Source organism: Epinephelus lanceolatus, chromosome 11, assembly GCF_041903045.1.
Source record: "Epinephelus lanceolatus isolate andai-2023 chromosome 11, ASM4190304v1, whole genome shotgun sequence".
In the NCBI taxonomy this organism is placed as follows: domain Eukaryota; kingdom Metazoa; phylum Chordata; class Actinopteri; order Perciformes; family Serranidae; genus Epinephelus; species Epinephelus lanceolatus.
Window position 1 is genome coordinate 3,755,386 of NC_135744.1, and position 16,755 is coordinate 3,772,140.

Genomic DNA, 16,755 nt, shown 5'->3' on the forward strand with positions numbered 1-16,755 from the left:
GCTCCCCGTCGGATGGTGTTTCCTGAACTATTTTAATGCGAGCGCCCTCCTCGGTGGTTTGGATTAGGGCTAAGGGTTAGGTTCAGATTCAGGTAAGTGGAAACATATCGACGGGGAAACAGTCTTCGAGACAACACCACCCTCCGTCCGCCTAATGATTGCTGATTATTGATGGACATTTACTTTTTAAATTATTTTACATTTTCACAATACGCGGGAACGTTTCAGCAGTGAGGTCTGCCCTGGGTATGTGCACGCGCATATTAATTGTACGAAACGCAAATCTAAAACTTCCGTGGAAATAATTTTGCAGTTGAATAATGGAAGATATCTGAATCTGCAACAAGCTCAGCTGCTGGCTCGGTCAGAACTAAAGAATATTAAAGAAAAAGCATATTAAGCATAGAATGCAGACTTAACCCATATGGGCTAGTTACCAGTGTGGTGTTTTATTCAACATGTTATTAATGATGCATTGTGTTTCAGGTCATGTAGATTTTTTTGAGTCCACCACTGATCCTGTCTGTCTCATGTGTGCCCTGACAGTGAGCAGGTGTCAGTGTCAGTAGTTTGTCTCCAGAAGGCGTTTACCTCCTTAGCTCACAGTCCTCTCACTGTCACTTAGTATCAGGATTAAGAAATTCGAAGAAAACATTTCAGTACATTATGGTATATCCCTAAAATTATGGAGCTACATTAGGGTCAAATGTTTTGTACTTGAAAAAATAAAATTTAAAACTGAAAATTCATGTGTTGATCTTGAATTTTAAAAAATACAACAATGTATTCAAAATAAAAATAAGTATATGAAACGTTTTTTCAGGTTAAAAATAATTTTGATTCACTTCGGTAATTCTTTTGAATGAATAATTTATTTTCACTTTTCACTTCCATATATATTTTAACATTTGAGGTCTTATTTTTTCAGTTGCATGTTTTATCTTTTCAGATTCAGATCTTATTTTTTACAGTTTCAAATCTTTTTTTCACTTTCAGATCTTTTTTTTTTCAGTTTTAAATCTGTTTTTTGAGTTTCAGACTTTTGACCCTGATGTGGCGTGGGGGGCGTGGCATCAACTGAGAGGGGTGTGGAACATAGACTGTATAAAATAATGGACGTAGTCACGGTGACGTCATCCATCCGTTTCTGAAGAGTGCATTTGAAGCTCAAAATACTCCGCTCTGGACGTCGCCATCTTGGCAGTGCCTGACTCCGCCCAACTCCCGGATAATCAAAAATGGGCAAAGAGGAAGGCCGAAGGAAGCCTGGTTGCTTAAACACGCCCACCTCGCTCGGCGCTGCTAAGTTAGCTAAGGCTAACAAGCTAGGCAAAGAAGCTACGAGGCTAAGAAGCTACGCTACTTTGGCTAGCCCTGCCAGCTCCCTCACGAAACTTGAGGTAAGTTGAGTTTAGCTGAAACTAACGTTATACAACAAACCTTGAAACAACGATTCAGCTGTTATCTTAAAAAAAACACTTCAACTTTTTTTTTAAATATATAACGCTAATTTTTTTATTACACTCATTTTACTTTAATATGCACAGTGTGGAGCATTGGTGACAGCTATGTCCAGCGTGGTGTCCAGAGAGCTGCAGAGACCTTGGGAATCACCCTCAGTATGCCGGGCGTCCATGTCTGCTGGTTTGGCTGGGGTGGACTGCAGTGGGTAGGCCTTCTCTCCTTCTTTTCCCACTCCCTGCGAGGAAGAGCAGCACCAGATGTCCTCATCATCCACTGTGGCGGCAGTGACATGAGGAAGGTCAGCAGTGTCAAGCTGGTCAGCATGATGAAGGAGGACCTGCACCAGCTTCACCTCCAGCATCCTGGCATTAAGATAATATTTTCTTCATTGGCCCAAAGGTACAGGTGGGAGGCTGGTGGCAATCCAGCAAAGATTGATAAGGCCAGGAAATCTGTTTACAGTTAGAAATTATATGTTTTTAAGTAAATTAGTTAATTGTCTTAAAGACCACCTCCAAACACAGTGAACTGTTTACAGTTGGCAGTGTCACTGCTTTTGAATATGGGCTTTAGGACACATTTTGTTAGGCCTGAACATAGCCCAGGCTGTCAAGGCTAATGTTGAGTTTTTGATATTCATCTATAACTTGTTTAAAATGTCAATAAATTCTATTTATATTTGCACTCCTTTTGTCTTTGTTACTGACTGAATGTTGTATTTCACAATCAAATCTGACTGTCAACTGAAAGGGCAAACAAATCATACACTACAGATGAAACATTAAGCATTAATGTTTAACATTGTCACTGACAAAAAAATTAAGCAGTCCATTTCTGTGTGGGCCTGATTATTTTAACTTTGTACTTGAAGATAACTAAGCACCTTACACCCAGCAGCAGAGCCTGAGAAGATTTTGGAGAGTAACCTTTGTTTGCTGCTCTGTTAGAAGTCTAGTTTTAACACAGAAGAATATGACTGGATAAAAGGGTTCAAAGTGAAAAACAAAGAATTAGCTGGACACAATAGTTTTGAAGCCCCCAAGGAGGTATCACTTGTTCGCTATGTTGCCAACTCTGAGAGGGTGTTCCTCACGCAAAGGTATTGTGACTTGTAGTGAGGCAAACAGAAAGATAATCAGCCAGTTATGTGTTGTTTTTTTTAGCCTCACTATATAAGCCTCAATACCGAGCAATACCCACAGAACCTTCTCATATGTCACAACGTCACAAATAAATAATACCTCCTACGGGACTTAAAACTATTCAGTGTGCAGATATTTCCTTGTTTTTCACAAAAGGAGAATCATTTCTCAGTGAATTTTCTTTATTTGTCTTAAAGAAATGTCCAAACAAAACCAGCACATAACATCAGCTTTTCTTTTCTCTTTTTTTTTTACATTCTGCTAAGACAAATGCAAACTTGGGTAAATGTTAAGACATAAATGAAAACATTAAGATGCCATTAATAACGATTATATTTTGTTAATGGTTTAAATCACCACTATATTTCCAATCATCACAGGAAACTGATGAAAGACAGCTTTCAGAAAATTTGCTTTTACTCTAAAGTAAATTTTGTCTGATCCATTTTATATAGCAAAAGTTATAACCATTACACAAACAGTTTAACAAAATTAAGTAAAAGCTTGCATTCATGAAATCATCACTATTAAAAGGTTACAAAAAGTACACATGAAATAAATGAAAGAATTATAACAGTAATTATAAAACCTATGGATTAGGACCCAGTGTCATAATTTGCAAAATCTTAATTTCTTGTGAAACAACCTCTTTACTGTGGAGTAAACATCACATTGGTCGAGGCGTTGTAACTTTCCTCAAGTGTCCTACATGAGAGAAAGATGACAGGTTAAAAACACAGGTAGTAAACATTGACTACAGCCTGTCTTGGTTAAAAGCCCACTCACCACCAAAATGATCTTATTGCTGAGCAAGTGGCTGTCATTCATAAAATAGTTTTGTGTTTAAGTTCTGTAGATATTCACCTTTATATTTGAATGTGATTTTAAATTTAACTGTACTATCAAGACAACTGGAGTATGAATGTACAGTATGCAATTCATCCACATTAAAATAATTGTTGCTATCAAAAGGAAACTGAACTGTTCTCAAAGCTCACTGCCACTGTGGAATCATGCTATGTTCAGCTGTCTCATTATGAGAATATTTTTTCCATTGGTTCTTCACAGACTGTGTGTGGGGAAAAAGGTAGTAATTCTCACTTTGATAAAGGGTCTTTGCATAAAAGGCACTAAAATGTTAAAGTCGGTAAATACATGTCATGTTTCTTGATTGATAAAATCTTCATTTGGCCTTTTGCATCATGGGAACACTAAACTGCACTGGTGTGTCAGTAATTTCACCTTATCAGTAATAGTACAGAGCAAGCTGTGCCCTAATCGAGTACTTAGTAATGTATGACAATTAGTAATTTATGTAATGCATTTAAATGTATTATGGACAATAATTCATCATTTTAAACTAATAAGTTTCTTGACTCTTTGTGAGGTACTGTATAAAAAAAGGTGTCTTTATCCTGGAGTCAGTGCTGAAGTGATGACTCTCAAAGTGTTCACTGCGCAGATGGGAAATCTTGTTTGGAGTCCAGTTCTGTCTCCTCGTGTTGAGTGTCCACTGGTCCAGTCTGTCTGGGTCACCTAGAGGAAAACTTTACACAGACAAATAGATATTAAAAGTAATATATGTGTTAGGTAACCTACTTCACAGACACCTTTACATGCAAACAATACAACTTAAATTACTTCAATGTTCAACAGATCATAATCAATTTATGTTAGCAAAACAAAAAGGTGGTGGCCATCACAGTCCCCATATTCTGTCTGTGCATTATCTATTGTTGTGTAACTACACGCCTACAGGCCTATATCATACACTAGTCTTCTTAATATTTTATATGTGACAGTCAAATGTCACATTAGTTTTTTTAATCACGTTACACACCTTATTGTAATTTCACACAGTTCGCCACTTTTTAATTTACATAACGTTACACAAGTATAGCCTTAATGTTACGTTAACGTTACACTGCTCATATGACAACGTTAACATTGCATCATGATAGCTAACTAACGTGGTGGACCTTTATTTTCAAACCTCACACAGCCTCAGCCTTTTGTTCAAAATATTCTCTCCCTAAATGCCTAAATCCTGACACTTCTCTGTCAGGCTCTGACTTCGATGCATCCCCGGACTGGCGTCTTGCTCGAAGGCTAACCGTTAGCTGGCTGGTTAGCCAGTTAATGAGCTAAGCTTGTGTTGTATTGTCTGTGGCTCTGGAACTTGATGTGGATGTTGCTGCTGTGATACAGGTCGCATTTGAAAATGAGACCTCCGGTATCAACATGATTTTACATGTATTAAATAAAGGCTTAATAATATAAAAATAAGCTGACAAGCTAGGTGGTGACCGCAGACACCGATACACACTGCTGACAAGCTAGGTGGTGACCGTAGTGACCGCAGACACCAATACCCGCTAATTAGTGCTAACATATAAACATAAATAAAATAATACTAGAATTTCCGAATTTCACTTACCGAAAAACCTGGAGCACAGACTTCTTGGACGGTCTGTTGGTATAATTAATTGAACAGCACGCCATATTACTCCAATATTTGCCTGAAAAAATATCCAGAAGGCACAAACACGGCTGACAGGACAGGTTCAATGCCTTGAACATGGCCATGAATTGGCTGAGTTGACGCCGAGCAGACGACCGAGTCTGAGCTCAGCTCCGCCGAGCTCCGCACAGCAGAGCCAGCGGCTAGTTAGCATGCTAGTTAGCCACCCGTGATGGTGCGACCTGTCACTCAAAGTGACCACGCCCTTAATTATGCGCAATTTCAAACCTTAATAACATTTAAATGGAAGAGTTAGAAAAAAATTAACCCCCCCCCCCCCCCCCCCCTTTTGCAGTTCAACAGCCACATTTTAAGTGCTGATATGTCTGATTTCCACATAGCACTGTGAACGCAGCGTAGTGTCCACTTCGCTTGCGATGATGGCGTCCGGTCGGTCGGGTCAATCTGCTGGAGCCCATACATCCAGCACACAGGTGAGAAATGTTAACTAAGTTTTGGGAAATCATAACAAATATTAAGGGGTCGTTTTTGTGACAACATACTTTTTTTTTGTGACGTCTTTTAAGTGGCGAATTTATCAGAGCTGGAAAGTGTGATTGTCCACAGCTCCATCATCACGGCCCTGTTGATGCTGAAACTGTAAAAAATAATATCTGAATCTGAAAAGATAAAACATGCAACTGAAAAAAATAAGACCTCAAATGTTAAAATATATATGGAAGTGAAAAGTGAAAATAAATTATTCATTCAAAAGAATTACCAAAGTGAATCAAAATTATATTTAACCTGAAAAAAGTTTCATATACTTATTTTTATTTTGAATACATTGTTGTATTTTTCAAAATTCAAGATCAACACATGAATTTTCAGTTTCAAATTTTATTTTTTCAAGTACAAAACATTTGACCCTAATGTAGCTCCATACTTTAGGGACCATGAGTAATCCTGCATTCTCAGAGCGCAGTGTTCTAGTGGGATAATATGGCACTATGAGCTCTCTAAGATATGAAGGAGCCTGACCATTTAAAGCTTTGTAAGTTAGGAGTAGGATTTTAAATTCAATTCTGGATTTTACAGGGAGCCAGTGCAGTGAAGCTAAAACAGGAGAAATGTGATCTTGTTTCTTAGTTCCTGTCAGCACACATGCCGCTACGTTCTGAATTAGCTAGAGAGTTTTTAAAGACTTACTAGAGCTACCTGATAACAGGGAATTACAGTAATCCAGCCTAGAGGTAGCAAAAGCGTGGACCAATTTTTCTGCATCTTTTTGGGACAGGATAGGCCTAATTTTTGCAATATTACGCAGATGAAAAAACGCAATCTGTGAGGTTTGTTTTAAATGGGGGTTAAAAGACAAAGCTTGGTCAAATATTTCACCGAGGTTTCTTACCGTAGTGTTAGAGGCTAGAGAAATGCCATCCAGAGAAAATATATCATCAGATAAAGAGTTTCTGAGGTGTTTGGGGCCAAGAACAATAACATCAGTTTTGTCTGAATTTAACTTCAGGAAATTGGAGCTCATCCAGGTTTTTATGTCTTTAAGGCATCTTTGAAGTTTAGTTAAAGCAACTCTTACCTTTCTTGCATTTCACACAGCACATCCAAAAAAAAAAAAGAAAGTTGAAAAAAAAAATTGAACATCCACAACTCCCGCCTCCCTCCAAAGTCCCATCCCCCTCCTCCTGCAACTCCACCTCCCTCCAAAGGCCAACTACCCCCTCCTCCATTACGTCCTCATTACATATATGACAGACGTAGATGTAGGCGTTGGCAAGGTAACGTTAGATACATGCAAGAGGAGAGCGAGTGTAACGTTACAACCAAGACAGTCAAACGAGTTTTAAAACTCAACCGGAGTCAGTGATCACTGATGAGTTTTGGAACAAGTTTACAGTGCTAACGTTAGATAGTAGCGTTAATGTTACTAGTAAGTGGAAACGCACAAGGAAGATAACGTTTATGTTTCAGTGGATACGCTACAGTAGGCTAACATTAGCCATTAGCAACTGGATGCTGTGTTGTCATATATAACATTATGAACTGAACTGAACTTCATTTGTCATTTTTATGTGCAGCACAACAACGAAATGACATTTAGCATACCCCAAGCAAAAAGAAACAAAACATTTAAAAACAATTTGTGCAACATATAAGAAAGAACATATAGTGCAATGGTAAGATGAACAGGGTTGACATTTCACAGTCAGAAACTCCACATCCTGAGAGCAGAACTGGGAGATCCTCTTCACATCAGAGCACCAAGAATTGTTTGTGTATATTGCCAGACCGCCACCACGGAGGGGGTGTTACGCGAGCAGTTACGTCAGTTGGAGACCTCCACGTGAGGAAGACAGACAGGACAGTCACCTTGGAAATGTATGTGTTAAAAAAAAAAGCTTTTTCTACATAAGGATACATTTCCAAGGTGACAATCTGAATCACTTGCAAGGGCCTGCTCTCTCAGACTCCTCCACCCCAGGGGCCCCAGTGCAACCGCATTGCCTGCACTGTCTTTATTTATACCCCTGTGGCTGACAAATTGCCATTTACTTTGGAGACAAAGGATAACTTTACTGAGCTAGAGTATATGGAAGAACTTTTGCAGAGAGATCAGAGGTTGCGCTAGACTTTTTCGCCGCCGGTCATTTTGACCGACAGGGTCATAAAAATCCGGTCATAATCTATTTTTACCGGTCATTTTAATTTTCGTTTTTTAAATGATGAAAGATATTCAAAGACATTAAGTTTTCATTCGTTCATTTTTAATAAATCCAACAAGCAAGTTATAAAGTGTGCATTAATAAGGACATGAACGAAAAGAACAGACATCCTCACACCCGTGCTGGGAGCGCTTCTGTCAAGCTGGATAGAGCGGATCGTACCAAACAGGAAGTCGGACACAGAAAAGACGAGAGAATCCGGCCAATTTTCAAAATAAAATAAGAACAGCACGCACTGAGGAACGTGAGGAGAAAATACCGTGTTTATAATTTAAAATAACACAACAGTGCTGAACACATTTTTCAATAGGCCTACCCTAATCACTTCACTGCAATTTTAATTTTGTGTCACCGAGCCTACAGACATAACTACATAAATAAAATGGTCAGAACAATATGCCCTATTTACTCAGTGTTTATCCAACACACTCAATACATGGACATTCAATGACAAATTGTCATTAACTTATTACGTTATAAAAAACGATTGAAATATGGGCTTACCCATGTTTAAAATGACCTGTTGAAGTGAAAAAACGAGTACTAGCGGGAACAGACGAGTGGAGTCGAGTGCAGGATAAATGCGCTGCCTGTGGTGTGGACCATATATACATAGACGCCGCATTGACTGCCGCTGCCTATCAGAGCCGACACTGTGACCTAAATAACATGCTGTTGCTATCTGCAGAAAGTATTAAAGCATGAAATCCCGCATTTTTAATGTACGAAAGCATCCTGTATCATAACTACATGTGTGCCGTTTGTAACAAACCAAACCTCGTAAAAATCAGTTGAAAATTCAGTGAGTTATTCTATTTTACTTGTGCATACAGCTCCTTCCTCAATAGAAGTGAATGCACTGTGGAGGTGAAGCGAGACCCATCCAAGATGGCGGCCGGCGAGGACGCGCTCAGGCAGTCGATGCGGCGTCTATGTATATATGTCTATGGTGTGGACAGTCAACAACGCTAATGAAGCAGATGAATGACTTTTTCTCTGCAGTGTGAAAACGGCAGCCACTTAAACCACTGACTGTGCACTCCGCCGCCAAGTGGGCAGGGGTGGTAATTGCAACCGGTCAAAATGACCGACGGCCTTCAGATTTTCCGGTCATTGTTGTAAAAAACCGGTCAGTGACTGAGAATATCCGGTTAACGCGACCCCTGAGAGAGATACTAAACAGACCAAAAAAAGGGCACATTTGGGTGGAAACTGGAGGCCAAGAAAGAGCACTAACTGCAAAAGGTACTGCTGCCCTGGGTCGGACTTGGTTATAACACAAGCTCAGGATCTTTCTGAATCAGGAGATGCCAGTGCTTCACACTTTACTGGTTGTTTGGTGAGACGTCTTTATTTGTAGATGGTGTACGGTTGTGCTCTTCAGCAAGAATCTCCCTTACTTAACTGAAAGTGGTTTTACATTATCCTCTTGAGAGAAATATTCTTTGCAAACTCTGAGGTGTCTCAGTCTTGTGCATGGAGTGTTGATGTCTATATTCAGTGTAACAAGCCACAGCTGTTTCATTTTTTTGTTTGAACAACCTGGAGAAATACAAATACAGTGCCAAAGGGCTGTCTGACTACCAGGTACAGCAGTGAAAATATTTTTAATACAGCGTCCACTTAGACTGAATCTGATTTTTCTTAGGTAGGCCTTTTTTTAAATGTATAAAATGTTTTTTACTGAACACCTCTTCTGGGAGGTTAGTCCCATCTGCTTCTCCAAACAGCTCGTTGACCGTCATTCACTGAATGTAGACTGACTGTAGATGAGTACCTCACACAGCTCCACTTAAAAAAAATCCAAACTATTCCTTTTTAACATTCAGGGGATTTTCACATTATCATATTAAAGACTGTCTCAGATGTCTGCATGCTGTGAGGAGCAGAGATCTTTATTTATGCAGACCCTGGCTGGGATCCTCATTTGTTGTCTTGCAGGAGTGAAAACAGAAAACATTTGCAGAAAGGTTGCCCTCCAGTGGCAATAAGAGCAAACACAACTACTGAGCTTTCAGTCTATAGGATTTCTTTGGTCAGTTAAAGAAATGCAGATGTTTTTATAAAATCAATGAAAAACAGTAATGTAATTTGTATAAAACAGAAACAGTATAAAGTCTTACTTTATTGTGTGAAATTGAAGCAGTGAATTAGCACTAGATATGGCAGTTTTTAATACATTAAAACTTAAAAAGCATATTAAAAGAGTGGCCAGTATTATCAAGTCAAATATAACCTTGTTAAATGTGACCATAACAACAGAGGGAGCCAACCTCTTTATGCATTATCTTCTCCCACAATTCTGAAACTACATGAGTACCTTTAAAGCTAATACCTATCACCATCACCATATAGTAGCTATAAAAGTACAATTGGCAGTTGACTTAATTTTGATAGTTTTAAACATTGCTTACCTCATCTTTAAGGTCCATGGGCTTGCACCCCCCCCCCAAACTGAGGCAGTTTGTAATGCAGAAAGATGTTAGTGGCAGGGCAACAAGGTCAACTACCAAAGATTAGTTGAGTTAGTTTAGTTTAGCTTAGCTTAGTTTAGCGTAGTTAAATTAGTTTTGAAAGCAATTCGTTTTAAAGCAGCTCTTACCTTTCTTGCATTTCACACAGCACTTAGAAAAAATTTGAACATCCACAACTCCCGCCTCCCTCCAAAGTCCCATCCCCCTCCTCCTGCAACTCCCCCTCCCTCCAAAGACCTACTCCCCCCTCCTCCATTACATCCTCATTACATCTATGATAGATGTAGGCGTTGGCAAGGTAACGTTAGATACACGGAAGAGGAGAGCGAGTGTAACGTTACAACCAAGACAGTCAAACGCAACCCCGGAGTTTTAAAACTCAACTGGAGTCAGTGATCACTGATGAGTTTTAGAATAAGGTTACAGTGCTAACGTTAGATAGTAGTGTTAACGTTACTAGTAAGTGGAAACACACATGGAAGATAACGTTAATGTTTCAGAGGCTAAGTAATGCGGGATGCGGTTAACTGAATGTCGTACGACGTGCTGACGTATTGCGGTAAGCGAGTTGTGTCATTTCCGGTGTTTCTGTGACAGCGTCTCTGTACTGCTCTGGTGGCTTCTACTAGCCTGCTTTCTCACTTCAGTTGCTTTAACGTTGCTTTAACGTCTACTTCAAGTCTTAACCCACACTGGTTCTGTTTAAGCACTTATAGCTCTCCTCCTTTCTATGACTTTCTCGCTAATCTCTTAGCTGTTGTTTGCATGTTACTAGCCTTGGTAGCTACATTAGCTTTACAGTTAGCGATGGCTTCTCCCTCTGCTCTTTCTTGCTCGGTGTGCCAAATGTTTAGCTATGCCTCTGCCTCCTTTAGCGACAGTGGTAATTGTAATAAGTGTAGCTTATTTGCTGCGTTGGAGGCGAAGCTTAGTGAATTAGAAGCGCGGCTCCGCACCATGGAAAACCGTTCAGTAGCTGCGGTAGTTAGCCAGCCCCCTGTAGTCAGTGCGGAGCCACATAGCATAGCCTTAGCCTCTGCTAACTGTCCTCCGGTAACTCCCGTTCAGCCGGGAAGTTGGGTTACGGTTCGCCAGAAGCACAGCTCCAAGCCGAAGCCCACGGCTCACCACCAGCCTGTTCACGTTTCCAACCACTTTTCCCCACTCAGCGACACACCCACTGAGGATAAAACTCTGGTTAGTGGCAGCTCTAATCTGAGAAACGTGAAGTTAGCAACACCAGCGGCCATAGTCAAATGTATCCCTGGGGCCAGAGCGGACGACGTTGAATCTAATTTAAAACTGCTGGCTAAAGCTAAACGTAGATTCAGTAAGATTGTTATTCACGTCGGCGGTAATGACACCCGGTTACGCCAATCGGAGGTCACTAAAATTAATATTGCCTCGATGTTTGAATGTGCAAAAACGATGTCGGACTCCATAGTTTTCTCTGGACCCCTCCCAAATCTGACCAGTGATGACATGTTTAGCCGCATGTCATCATTTAATCGCTGGCTGTCCAGGTGGTGTCCAGCAAACGATGTGGGTTTCGTTAATCATTGGCAAACTTTCTGGGGAAAACCTGGTCTTATTAGGAGAGACGGCATTCATCCCACTTTGGATGTAGCTGCTCTCATTTTTAGGAACCTGGCAAATTTTATTAGTAATTTAAATCCCTGACAACCCAGAGTTGAGATCAGGACTCAGAGTCGCAGTCCTATACGCCTCTCTGAGCTTCTAGTTCAGTTACCCAGCCATAGTTTTCATAGTTTTATACAAACGGTGTCTGTCCCCCAACCACCTAAATTATTTAAATCTAAAATTAAACAAAGAGGAGTTGTGCATAACAACCTCATAAAAATTAAAACCTCTTCTGTAACAGAAAGACAAAACAGGAGAATTAAATGCGGACTGTTAAATATCAGGTCTCTATCGTCTAAAGCAGTGTTAGTAAACAAATTAATATCAGATAATCATATTAATTTACTCAGTCTCACTGAAACCTGGCTGTGTCAAGATGAATATGTTAGTCTTAATGAGTCCACTCCTCCCAGTCATAATAATACCCACATTCCTCGAGGCAGCAGCCGAGGAGGGGGAGGTGCAGCCACTTTTAACTCTAGTCTGTTAATCAGCCCTAAACCTAAACTAGATTATAATTCATTTGAAAGCCTCATTCTTAGTCTTTTACATCCGACCTGGAAAACCTCGCAGCCACTTTTATTTGTTATAGTGTACTGTACTCCTGGCCCGTATTCTGAATTTGTATCTGAATTCTCAGAGTTTTTATCCAGTTTAGTTCTTAAATCAGATAAAGTTATTATTGTAGGCGATTTTAACATTCATGTCGACGTTGATAATGACTCCCTGGCTACCACATTTATCTCATTATTAGACTCCATTGGCTTCAGTCAGGGTGTACATGAACCCACTTATTGTTTTAACCATACCCTCGATCTAGTTCTGACGTATGGAATTGAAATTGATAACCTAAAAGTCTTTCCACAGAACCCCTCGCTATCGGATCATTATCTGATTACTTTTGATTTCTTTTTACTCGATTACACGCCACTCAGCAACAGTTACTATACTAGATGTTTATCAGATAGTGCTGTCGCAAAATTTAAGGAAAAGATTACTCCGTCGTTAAATTCAATACCAAGTCCCTCAGTAACAGAGGTTTCCCGTACCGACTTTAGCCTCTCCCGAATTGATCATTTTGTTGATAGCGCCGTAGGCTCGCTGCGAACAACGCTTGACTCTGTAGCTCCTCTTAAAAAGAAGTTAAAAAAGCAAGGAAAGTTCGCTCCTTGGTATAACTCGCAAACCCGTAAGTTAGAACAAATATCGCGAAAATTTGAAAGGAATTGGCGATTAACCAAACTGGAAGAATCTCGTTTAATCTGGACAGACAGTCTCAAAACTTATAAGAGGGGCCTCCGCAATATTCAATTCAATTCAATTCAATTTTATTTATAAAGCCCAATATCACAAATCACAATTTGCCTCACAGGGCTTTACAGCATATGACATCCCTCTGTCCTTAAGACCCTCACAGCGGATAAGGAAAAACTCCCCAAAAAAACCCCTTTAACGGGGAAAAAAACGGTAGAAACCTCAGGAAGAGCAACTGAGGAGGGATCCCTCTTCCAGGACGGACAGACGTGCAATAGATGTCGTACAGAACAGATCAGCATAATAAATTAACAGTAATCCATATGACACAATGAGACAGAGAGAGAGAGAGAGAGAGAGAGAGAGATGCAGGTAATGACAGTAGCTTACAACAACATTAATGAAAGTAATAATATTATAGTTATAGTTCTGGCTACTGTGGTACAATATGTTGAAAGTATATATTAATATCTGACAGTATACTTGTGTGACAATAGTCATATGTGTATAATAACAGTAGAAGTATGACTAATGACTAATGATGGCAGCAGCAGCAGGAGGCATCTGGCAGGACCACGGCAGCAGCACAACCACACACGTCACGCTGTCCAGGCACCGCTGCGATATGAGTTAATCTGAGAGACAGTGGAGCACAAAGGCTCCGGAGAAGAAGCCGAGTTAGTGACATCCAGAATGGCCGAGTTAGCAAGATGCAGTAATAGAATACGAGAGAGAGAGAGAGAGAGAGAGGGAGCCCGGTGTATTATAGGGGGTCCTCCGGCAGACTAGGCCTAAGTCAGCCTAACTAGGGGCTGGTACAGGGCAAGCCTGAGCCAGCCCTAACTATAAGCTTTATCAAAGAGGAAAGTCTTAAGTCTAGTCTTAAATGTGGAGACGGTGTCTGCCTCCCGGACCGTAACAGGAAGATGATTCCACAGGAGAGGAGCCTGATAGCTGAAGGCTCTGGCTCCTGATCTAATTTTGGAGACTTTAGGGACCACGAGTAACCCTGCGTTCTCAGAGCGCAGTGTTCTGGTGGGATAATATGGCACTATGAGCTCACTAAGATATGACGGAGCCTGACCATTTAGAGCTTTATAAGTTAACAGTAGGATTTTAAATTCAATTCTGGATTTTACAGGGAGCCAGTGCAGAGAAGCTAAAACAGGAGAAATATCTGAGCAAACTATTACTCAGCATTAATAGAAGACAATAAGAACAACCCCAGGTTTCTTTTCAGCACTGTAGCCAGGCTGACTGACAGTCAAAGCTCTATTGAGCCTTATATTCCTTTAGCCCTTAGCAGTAATGATTTTATGAGCTTTTTTAATGACAAAATTCTAACTATTAGAGGCAAAATTCATGACCTCCTGTCCTCAGATAGTACCTATCTAACCTCAAACACAGCTGTAAGACCTAATATATATTTAGATTGCTTCTCCCCAATTTCTCTTCAAGAATTGACCGCAGTGATTTCTTCATCTAAATCATCAACATGTCTCTTAGACCCCATCCCTACTAGACTACTTAAGGAGGTCTTTCCTTTAGTTAACACTCATATATTAGATATGATCAATCTATCCTTATTAACAGGCTATGTACCACAGTCTTTTAAGGTAGCTGTAATTAAACCTCTACTAAAAAAGCCCACCCTGGATCCAGAGGTGTTAGCCAACTATAGACCAATATCTAATCTTCCCTTTATGTCAAAGATCCTTGAGAAAGTAGTCGCAGACGAGCTGTGTGATTTTCTCCATGATAATAATTTATTTGAAGAATTTCAATCAGGATTTAGAGTGCATCATAGCACTGAGACAGCACTAGTTAAAATTACAAATGACCTTCTGATTGCTTCAGACAAAGGACTCGTCTCTGTACTTGTTTTATTAGATCTTAGTGCGGCATTTGACACAATTGACCATCAAATTCTACTGCAGACACTGGAACACTTAATTGGCCTAAAAGGTTCTGCACTAAGCTGGTTTAAATCTTATTTATCTGATCGTTTTCAGTTTGTTCACGTTCATAATGAATCATCCTTACGTACCAAAGTTTGTTTTGGAGTTCCGCAAGGTTCTGTGCTCGGACCAATCCTATTTACTCTATATATGCTTCCTTTAGGTAACATCATTAGAAATCACTCTATAAATTTCCATTGTTATGTGGATGATACACAGTTGTATTTATCGATGAAGCCAGAAGAAAGTAATCAATTAACTAAACTCCATAACTGCCTTAAAGACATAAAAACCTGGATGAGCACCAATTTCCTGATGTTAAATTCAGACAAAACTGAAGTTATTGTTCTTGGCCCCAAACAACTCAGAGACTCTTTATCTGATGACATAGTTTCTCTAGATGGCATTGCTCTGGCCTCTAGCACTACCGTAAGAAACCTCGGAGTAATATTTGATCAAGATTTGTCTTTTAATTCTCATTTAAAACAAACCTCACAGACTGCATTTTTTCATCTGCATAATATTGCGAAAATTAGGCCTATCCTGACCCGAAAAGATGCAGAAAAATTGGTCCACGCTTTTGTTACCTCTAGACTGGATTACTGTAACTCTCTATTATCAGGTAGCTCTAGTAAGTCCTTAAAAACTCTCCAGCTAATTCAGAATGCAGCAGCACGTGTACTAACAGGAACTAAGAAACAAGATCATATTTCTCCTGTTTTAGCTTCTCTGCACTGGCTCCCTGTAAAATCCAGAATTGAATTTAAAATCCTACTGTTAACTTATAAAGCTCTAAATGGTCAAGCTCCGTCATATCTTAGTGAGCTCATAGTGCCATATTATCCCACAAGAACACTGCGCTCTGAGAACGCAGGGTTACTCGTGGTCCCTAAAGTCTCCAAAAGTAGATCAGGAGCCAGAGCCTTCAGCTATCAGGCTCCTCTCCTGTGGAATCTTCCTGTTACGGTCCGGGAGGCAGACACCGTCTCCGCATTTAAGACTAGACTTAAGACTTTCCTCTTTGATAAAGCTTATAGTTAGGGCTGGCTCAGGCTTGCCCTGTACCAGCCCCTAGTTAGGCTGACTTAGGCCTAGTCTGCCGGAGGACCCCCCTATAATACACCGGGCACCTTCTCTCCCTCTCTCTCTCTCTCTCTCTCTCTCTCTCTCTCTCTCTCTCTCTCGTATTCTATTACTGCATCTTGCTAACAGCCATTCTGGATGTCACTAACTCGGCTTCTTCTCCGGAGCCTTTGTGCTCCACTGTCTCTCAGGTTAACTCATATCACAGCAGTGCCTGGACAGCGTGACGTGTGGGGTTGTGCTGCTGCCGTGGTCCTGCCAGATGCCTCCTGCTGCTGCTGCTGCTGCCATCATTAGTCATTAGTCATACTTCTACTGTTATTATACACATATGACTATTGTCACATGTATACTGCCAGATATTAATACATACTTTCAACATATTGTACCACAGTAGCCAGAACTATAACTATAATATTATTACTTTCAATAATGTTGTTGTAAGCTACTGTCATTACCTACATCTCTCTCTCTCTCTCTCTCTCTCTCTCTCTCTCTCTCTCTCTCTCTCTCTCTCTCTGTCTCATTGTGTCATAC

At 40.2% G+C, this 16,755-nt stretch overlaps 1 long non-coding RNA gene across 1 annotated transcript; it reads left to right on the forward strand.

Annotated features, from left to right (window-relative positions):
• The first annotated feature begins 28 nt into the window (after window positions 1-28).
• LOC144464623 (uncharacterized) lies at window positions 29-2,146 on the forward strand. The gene is made up of 2 exons (XR_013492296.1): window positions 29-1,400; window positions 1,548-2,146. It is a non-coding gene; the product is annotated as an uncharacterized LOC144464623 (long non-coding RNA).
• The last annotated feature ends 14,609 nt before the right edge of the window (window positions 2,147-16,755 follow it).